At 34.6% G+C, this 10,341-nt stretch overlaps 1 protein-coding gene across 3 annotated transcripts in view; it reads left to right on the top strand.

Annotated features, from left to right (window-relative positions):
- LOC106868416 (uncharacterized) overlaps window positions 1–10,341 on the top strand; it is a 257,787-nt gene that overhangs the window by 107,175 nt on the left and 140,271 nt on the right. The gene's annotated exons all lie outside the window — the stretch shown is intronic.

Below are 10,341 nucleotides of genomic sequence, written 5' to 3'. Positions count from 1 at the left end.
TGGGCATATGGCACATAGTGGTTAAGAATGTGGGCTACTAACCCCAAGATTCTGAGTTTGATTCCAGGCAATGACCTGAATAATAATAATAATAATAATAATAATAATAATAATAATAATAATAATAATAACAACAACATCGAAAAATACCTTAGGAATGAGAACCCAGGTTTGAAATTTCCCCAAGGCACCTGATGAAGGCTGGAGGGTATATCAGCCGAAACATGTTAACAACAAACAAGATAAGGACAAATATCCGTCAATTGTAAATAATGTACATAATTCCTTGTCTCTTAAATATAGAACTGTAATCATATATTGTGTTGTAGCCTTGAAAATTTCTCTGCTGTGATTGCTTATTTTTAGAGTAGGTGTGAGAGGCTGGATCTGACCAGTTTGTACCAAAAACAGGTAGAATATTTTTGCTGGACATGACCAGTTTAAATGCTAATGGGTTAATTAACCCTGGTACCAAACTGGTAATTTATTCATTTATGGAGTGTTAGACTATTTGACCTGCTGAAGGCAAAGGATCATATCTTTTATCTTTTGCTTGCTTCAGTCTTTGGACTATGGCGAAGGTGGACACAGCCTTAAAGGATTCAATCAAAGAAATTGACCCCCAGTACTTAATTTTTTTAAAGTCTGGAACTTAATCAGTCTCTTTTTGCTGAACTGTTAAGTTACAGTGCTGTCTTTAAAACAGTGTTTTCTAACCTTTTTTATCCCACTTCAGTTTTCCAAAAAATGTTCTTCCAACCATGAATGCACAAAGTGTATAGTATGTTCTTTTATTCTTTTACTTGCTTCAATCATGCTGGAGCACCATCTTAAAGGGTTTTAGTCAAAGAAATTGACCCCAGGACTTATTCCTTGTAAACCTAGCACTTATTCTATCAGTCACTTTTGCTGAACCACTAAGTTTTGGGGGCACAAAAACACCAGCATTGGTTGTCAGGCAATGGTGAAGGGACAAACATTGACACATACACACACACATAAATACACACATATATGTATATATGTATGTATACACTCACACAACAGGCTTCTTTCAGTTTCCACCTACTAAATCCACTCACAAGACTTTGGTCGGCCCAAGGCAATAATAGAAGACACTTGCCATGCAGTGGGACTGAACCATGCAATGGGACTGAACCATGCAATGGGACTGAACTCAGGACCATGTGGTTGGGAAGCAAACTTTTTACCACGCAGTCGTGCCTGCGCCTATATATTCAAAAAGTACAATTTTATTGTAAGTTTTATTCACTTGTTACTTACTCATGTTTCATTATGAAGTAACCAAAACCCACCAAAATATTGCCACACCCTGCCAGTGGGCATGAACCTCACTTTGGTTTATACTACTTTAAAATAGATATTACATCATAAATTTCTAGCTGGAATGCTCACAGTATAAATTACAATTATAGTTTAAATGCTTGCTTTGTTCATCTTCTTGGTTTCAAAGATCTACTCAAACTGAAATTAGTGAAATAAAATTATGTCAATAACACCTTAATTCCACAATGCTTATAAGTTAGTATTGGTTTGTTCAATTAAGACTAACCAAGAGCCAAATTGTTGTTGTTGTTGGCACTCCGTCGCTTACAACGTTGAGGATTCCAGTTGATCCGATCAATGGAACAGCTTGCTCGTTAAATTAACGTGCAAGTGGCTGAGCACTCCACAGACACGTGTACCCTTAACGTAGTTCTCGGGGATACAGTGTGACACAGTGTGACAAGGCTGACCCTTTGAATTACAGGCACAACAGAAGCAGGAAGTAAGAGTGAGAGAAAGTTGTGGTGGAAGAGTACAGCAGGGTTCGCCACCATCCCCTGCCGGAGCCTCGTGGAGTTTTAGGTGTTTTCGCTCAATAAACACTCACAACGCCCGGTCTGAGAATCGATACCGTGATCCTATGACCGCGAGTCCGCTGCCCTTACCACTGGGCTATTGCGCCTCCACCAAGAACCAAATAACAAGAACATAATACTCAAAAAATTGGAAGAAAAGAAAACTCTAGCACAAGGCATCTGATATATGCTAACAAAGCAACTGGTCAAAAACAAGACGCCATGTAATCTGCATACTTCAGCTTCATTAGCCTATTGCTGTCTGACAATGTCTCGTCATTCTGCCTAAAAACTGTTTCCATTTAAAATTCATGAAACAATATCCTCAGAGTCAAAATACCTTCTAAGTATATGCAGGCATTATTCCTTAAGTGTCTGCTTCGGCCAACACCAGGGTCCTCAACCATTTTTTATCTATGGTCCCCTTTGATTACTTTTTCATTCTGGTGGACCCCCATCACCATTTGATGTTTAAAAACTAGTTTTATAGATACTTCTTTCAAAATTCCGATTTTGTTTTTTATATATTAACTTGTGTAAGTTGTATAATGTTAGAGAAAAAATGTTGTTTCTTGTAATACGTACAAATATATACATCTAAAGCAAAAAATGTTCAAGGTCCCTTAAAATACCATTGTGGATTCCCAATTTACTATTTTGTTGCATGAACCCTGCAAAATCTTATATGGACCCTCAGAGACCATATGGACCCCGGTTGAGAACCACTGGCCTCGCAGTCCATGAAATTTTGTGTCTTATTAATTCTCACAGACCTAAATATGTCAAAACCAACTCTTTATGCCACTGTAACTGTCATCCAGAAAGCTTGTTATTTGTAACAAACACATAAAAACATTCAGACATTCAACACTCAAATAATTTGGAATTGATACATCTTACTTCACATCTCTATTAATGTACATATCATGAAACATTGCTTGAGGATAGTCACAGCAAAAGCATTTACATCACAACTTTTGTCAGAATGTCTATGCAAAGAATAAATTCTTATCAATATTCTATATAATCTGGTGAGAAAGGTGTTGATTTCTCTAATTTGAAGAATAAGTCATTTATTTTACACCATACCTGAATTGTGAAGGGGTCAAAGGGTAGGATACAGACAAAACCTTAACCATTAGAGGAGTAAACCTCAATGACAATTAATCAAAGCATTGGCAGCAGGATGTGAATTTAGTTATTGGCAGGACCTACCAGATCAGATTCGTGGTTTTGAACTAACAGGATGTCATGCAAAGGATCTTGAATACAAGACAACGGATGAGACCCTAGGAAACTGTGGGACCACATGGAGCAGTGCCCTGTGACTCTTATAGTATGTGCAACCAAAACCCCTATGAATCCACGTGTTTGGGGCATCCTGAGGGATGACCTAGATACATTGTATGGTTACATCGTGTTTGTATGCCAGGATGTTTCTATTTAATAGTGTTACCAAGTACCAGGAGTCACAGTACAAGTCTTCACATCACCACTTCCATTAGAAAATCTCTAACAATTGTGCTAACAGTATTTTCAGTGCTTTGAGAATATTTTTAGCCACATAAACAACAATCCCAGATTCACATATCTCTAATTGATTGGATGATTTGAGAAATGATTGAAAGATTTGATGTAGACGCAAAACGATGATAATTCTTTCTACTATAGGTACAAGTCCTGAAATTTTAATGGGAGGGGTGCTAGTTTTAGGGGAAGGAATAAGTTGATTACATCGACTCCAGTGCTCATTTGGTAACTTATTTCATCACTCTGAAAGGATGAAAGGCAAAGTCGACCTGACCAGAATTTGAACTCAGAACATGAAAATGGATGAAATCACACTAAGCATTTTGTCCAGCATGCTAATGACTGCCAGCCCACTGCCTTGAATAATATTAATAATAATGATGATGATAATAATAACAGCAATAATTCCTCAACTGCATTGCCAATTATAAGTTACTGGATAATGAATACAGCCAAGAGATGTCTACACATTCATTCAACTTCCTTGAAATAGCTGGCTAATATTCTTTAACCCTTTAATGTTCAGATTACTCTGTTAAATGTAATGCCTTTTCACTCAAATTGTTTTGAATTAATTATGCATTATCTCATTGCTTTGAAATCTCAATGATGTGATTATTTATTTTTAGAATGTCAATGTGGGTTTGGTGTGAGAGGCTAGATGTGGCTAGTTCAATTATAAAACATGTAGAATATTTGGGCCGGATATGGCCGGTTTAAACACTAAAGGGTTAAATCATACCTCAACCATTTAGAAAATGAAGAACTCATAAGACACTATATCTAGTGGGTAGAAGGTGTAACTTGGTCAAGACTGGAATGCCTTTGATCATAAGCCTACTTTTATCATGCCTAACCTAGGGTTAAACAACAACCACCTCAATTATAGGTTAACCCTTTAGCATTCAGATTATTCTGTCAAATGTAATGCTTTTTCATTCATACTGTTTTTAATTAATCCTGCATTAATTTGTTGCTTTGAAATTTTGATTGTATATTCTATAATGGCATTGAAGGATGAGTATGATAGGCTGGATCTGGCTAGTTAGAACATAAAACAAGTAGCATATTTGGGTCAGATATGGCCTGTTTAAATGTTGAAGGGTTAACAAAATAAGTAGCATAAAAATTTATACCAAAACATATACAATCTAGTTAGTTAGCTAACACTATAACATGTCTCCTTTAACTTGGCTTCATCCATGTGCATAGTCCAATAACAATTAAAAATGAACTTAAACAGAAATTTTTACACTGTGTGAAACTATAGCGAATCAGTAAAGAATTAGGCAAACAATAGTTAGTGTAGAAAACATTGTCTCCATGAAGACTGGATTTAATGATATGGACTGAGAGTTCAATGAGAAATTGAGTATCTGTGACAATGAAACTCTTGCCATTGCTTTCAGGTCAAGTAGCTACTGTATTAGTGCCGACCATCACCACCACTTAATTGAATGTAATCTACTCTATGGATCAATTATATATATATATATATATATATATATATATATATATATATAATCTTAAGTAAGTGATAATTGTAACTCAAGGATTTATAAATCCTAGTTTCATTTGCAGTTTCGGGTCAAGGTCTTTTTAGGTAATTGTGTGTGTGTGTGTGGTGTTGGTGTTATCAATTAACCCCCAAGGACAAGCAGGCCTATTGTCAAAGGTAGTCCAGCTGTGACAATCTTGTCTTATTTTCAGACATTATTTCATTTTTTTTAAAGATGTTAAAAGTGGTGATTTGAGAGAGATTTGATTGCTGCCCTTGACAGCTTGAGCAACCATGTAGAGGTTCTCTCAGACTATGCCAATTGCATTATTGCCTGTTTACTCCCTCTTCAGTCCTGGCTGAGCAGATCGGAGACTACATTGCACAATATATGCTTCTTTATTTGAGGGTGATTTAACTGCTATTTCTAGAAAATTGAACTATTGTGTAGTAGCTACATCATTAATTCAATTTTTGGTAGTTTATATCTTTCGTATTTTATTTGTTTCAGTCGTTGGACTGGGACCATGCTGCCTATACTTTTTAATGGTCTCGTTTTGCTGAACATGCTAAGTTACAAGAATGTAAACAAACCAACACCAGTTTCAAGCAGAGGTGGAGGACAAACATAAAGATACACACAACTAGCTTCTTTCATTTTCCATCTACCAAATCCACTCACAGGGCTTTAGTTGACTTGGGGTTGTGAGACTGAACCTAGAACCATGTGGTTGGGAAGCCATGCCTGCATTTATGGTGCTATATCTAATAACTCTCTGCTCAATTCAGCACCTACACTTGGTACTTGGGTGACTTTGGTGGGTTTCACTGCAGTTGTTGATAACATTTGTTGCTGTTTATCAGTCCCTGTCATTCTCACCAGTCTGGGTGGGCCTTCAAAGGTCATGGACACATTTCCTCCTCTTCCTTCTACTAAGATTATTTGTTTATTTAGTAACAGCAATTGTGTGTGTGTGTGTGTTTTTGTGTTCAGAAATGTTAATATATTATTCACTTGTATATGTAAAAGGGAGAAACATGAGGTACTCCACCTTGGACAGCAGTTTTTAGATGTATCATGTTTGTCATGAAGTAGGCTGTGAAGCTGATGGGCTGCCCTGGGCAGTGGAACCTCTAGGTACACCACCATAGTTACTAACTTTATCAATATGTTTGTGGGTGTGAATTTTGAATATTCATCTATACATGTGTCTATGCATATATCTGTGTATGTATATGTAAATTAAATGTTGACCTGGAATTATTTCAGAAAACTCCAAGTTATTTGAGAAGAAAAGTTCGTTACATTGTGTTGAAGTTTTAGTTGTATCACAGTGGTACCATTAGATAAAGAAAACACTTACACATGCACACTCACAAGCACACAAACACATGTAGAAAATAGTTCCGCTGTTAATGGCCTGAAATTGTGAAGGAATCTCCAACCTAAATATTTATGATTGACTCAGGAGGAGAATGGTGCAAAGATAAAGTAAACACATTTACTAAACAGTCACCTTTATATCAATTTGGCGACATTTTTATTGACCTGTATATGTACGTGTGTGTGTGTGTGTATGTGTGTGTGTGTATGTGCATGTGTGTATGTATGTATGTGTGTATATGTATATGTGTGTATATATGTATCGTGTGTATATATATATTTAAACATGTTTATGTGTGTATACATGCATACACATATACATAAATTTATATGCATATACATATAAATATATATATATATGTGTGTGTTTGTGTGTGTGTGCACGCACTCGCATACATACTTAAGCTAAAAAAGTTAACCTATTTTGCAATTTGCCTGTGATGAATTCAAACTATTTAAAAATTTCTTTAAACATGAATTATAAATTTTGTTATAATATTTCTTTTTTTTCCTCAAAGTCATAAAATAATATTAAAAGTTGCTGCTATTTAGAGCAAGCTGCTATGTTAAATATTTCTATCACCATGATGCATATTTGCTGCATAATGTACCAGCAAAAAGATAGCACAAAAGACATATTTTTTTGAAGAGTTTAGTAACTTTTAGTTGAAATAATTATGTGAAAAAAAAAAAAGAACGAAATAATAAATAACCATTTCAATTGAAGCAGTAAATAGTCTGCAGAAATAACTTCATGCCGGATATATTTTAGACTAAAACTAGTTCATTTCTGTTTTATTTTGAAACAGGATAAAAATCTCATGTTTTTGTTTTGTTTTTAAATGCATTTACACTAAAAATAAACAACAAATGAAAAAAAATTATGACATTTCAGATATTTTTTATTTGTTGTTCCTGGCTTATGTATTTTATTTATTTATCAGAAATAGAATAATAGGAAAGCACATTGCTTTTCTAAATTGATATTAAAAGTTAAGTGATAAGCCTAACATCTCAAGATCAGATTATTTTAAAGACTTATTCAGATTTTGATTCTTGTTTGATTGATGACATTTGACTGAGATTATTACATGAGATGAAATTGCGATTAAAAAAAGTAGTGCAAAATGAAAATAAATATATATAATATGCTAAGTGTATTTGTATACATACTTTTTTTTTTTTGTGAGTAACACCTAACCATTTGACCTAGGAAGAAAGGAGAGATGTGAAAGTGAATGAGGATGGGAGAAGAGAAAATATCACAGACTCTTAAATATTAACACATACTATTACCCCTCAGTTGAGGGGTTTTGTCTGGCAAGTTATTTGGTGAAGTCACTGAAGTCGGTGTGCTATGTAAAAAGCACCCAGTACATTCTGTAAAGTATTGGTATTAGGAAGGGCATCTAGCCATAGAAACTATACCTAAGCAGCAGTAAAGCTTGGCATAATCTTCTGACTCGACAGCTCTTGTCAAACCATTTGACCCATACCAGTATGAAAAGAGGACATTAACTGACAAGAAAGATTATATATATTGTCATCATCATCATCATCATCATTATTATTATCATTTAACATCTATTTTCCATGCTGGCATGGGTTGGATGGTTTGACAGGAACTGGTAGGTCAGACATCTGCACAAAGCTCTGCTGTCTGTTTTGGTATGGTTTTCTACAGCTAGATGCCCTTCCTATCACCAACTACTTTACAGAGTGTACTGGGTGCTTTTTATGTGGCACCAGCAGCAGTAAGGTTACCAAGTTACTTGCAAGACAAAACCCCCTCAACTGAGGAAGGGAGTAGTATTGAGGGAGGTGACATGTGTCTGGTGATTAGATGTTAGGGCAGTGGTTCTCATCCAGGGTTCACATGACCCTTGGAGGTTCATATAAGATTTTGTCATTAAAACTTATGAGCAATAAATTGGTTATACTTCTACAATACACAAAATATTTTAACAATTTTTTTTATATAACACAGCCTAATAATATTTATTATAAATATAATATAATATGGTATATATATATATATATATATATATATATATATATATATATATAAATGCATCACTAGTTGTTATGACAACAGTAGAATTTGGAAGTTTTCCACTTCACTTTTGGTGCCTTTGGTATTTTTGCTGCAAAGAAAATCTATTTCAATCAAATCTATTTCAATCAAACAAGCACATCAACACACGAACAACGAAAAACAAAATAATTTGAAATTATAGATTGAAAATTCAGAAAGCCAAAGTTGGTGCCTTCTCATCCTTATACAAGAAATAAAGTTCTTGAACTTTGCAATAAATGTGAATAATTATGCTTATTATGCACATTTTTAGCTTTTGCCCAAATATATTGCAAAACTGCAGCTTTTGCACAAACTAAACCTGCTGTTGCTTGAAAATCTTTAGAAAATGTATGTAACCTGTTTGTAAGATCATGTACCCGAATGTAAATTATGCATATATTTTGGTAGTTTTGAATATATATACATGTACAACATTTGTGAAATTAGATAGAGCATTTATTATAGAAAATAACAATCTAGAATAATGAGTGAATCATTGACTGCAATATTTTGTACATATTAAAAATAATCAAGCCTTTATAATATTTGGGGCTGATAAATATAATTTTCTTATTTTCCTGTTATTTTTGCATTTTTATATTCATCCTCATACTCTCAGTAGCAAATTGTACCATGTATATTTTTTCAACTATAACTCCATTGTTACTGATGGCTTGGGTACTCTTGTAAGTAAATAATTCACGGTGATTATCTGAAAACAGCTTTAAAAAAGGTTATGTCTAGATATTTTTGTTAGAAATCAAATTAATTCATTTGTTTATTGATAAGCTAGAGAAATGATTCTGAAATATGCGATACAGTTTAACATTTAAGCCCTCAGATTACTCTGTCAAATGTAATACTTATTTATGATGTGATTATCATTTCTAGAATGACATTATAGGGTAAGTGTGAGAGGCCAGATCTGGCCAGTTTGAACATAAAGCAGGTAGAATATTTGGGCCAGATATAGCTTGTTTAATTGCTAAATGATTAAAATTGGAACACCAGTACAAAATACCATTCTGGGTGACCATTGTAGAATAGCAAACAAGGTCTCATCAAAGCAGTGTGTTGCTTTGTTGCAGTTGCCAATTGTATGTTACATTTCTTTAGTCACTGATGTCCCTGGGAAAGGCTTGGACCCCACGTTTTCCATTTTTTCTCAAAAATATCTTCTGCTATACATCTGGAGAAGGCAATGGTTGTGAAGGATGGGCTTTCTAATTTACTTTTCTTCAGATAATGCCAAAATCATTTCAATTTTAATCAGAGACAGATATCATCATCATCAGTATAATTTAATGTTGGCTTTTTATACTGACATGGTCGGACGATTTGACCAGAGCTTGTAAGCCAGAAGACTGTGCCTAACTATACTATCACTTTGACATCATTTCTATGACTGGGTGTCCTTCCTAATGCCAGCCATTTTACAGAGTGTAAATGGGTGCTTTCTACATGGCATCAGCAATAGTGATATTTTAAGCGTTATATAAATGCACATATACTAAATATTTATGAATATTTGTACTGTGTAATGGGATGTGTGGAGTGTAATTGAAATGTCTATCATATAATCCGTCTGTTTGTTATTTATTGTGTTGTGCAAGTATGTGTGCTTCTTGTACATATATATGTGTGTGTCTAGGCTTGAATAGTTTAGTGTACGTTAATATCAATACTTGACTCTTCAGTGATTTTTTTATTTCTGTTGCTTTTATTTCATTGTTGATGTCTTTTACCATTGGTCCAATAATGATTTTTACCAGCAGAAATAGCTACCTGCCAACTTTGGCACAGCAAAGACCCACTTTTCAAGTAACCTTCATCTTGCTATCTCTCTCTATCTCTCTCTCTCTTTCTCTCTCTCTCTCTCTCTCTCTCTCTCTCTCTCTCTCTCTCTCTCTCACACACACACACACACAGGCATATGTCTTAGAACTGCACTGACTATGCTAGGTTAAAAAACATACTTCATGTTTGTGTT

Source organism: Octopus bimaculoides, chromosome 3 (assembly GCF_001194135.2).
Source record: "Octopus bimaculoides isolate UCB-OBI-ISO-001 chromosome 3, ASM119413v2, whole genome shotgun sequence".
Taxonomy (NCBI): Eukaryota; Metazoa; Mollusca; class Cephalopoda; order Octopoda; family Octopodidae; genus Octopus; species Octopus bimaculoides.
Note: the sequence above shows the minus strand (reverse complement) of the source record. Positions and strands in the feature narration are given on the sequence as shown.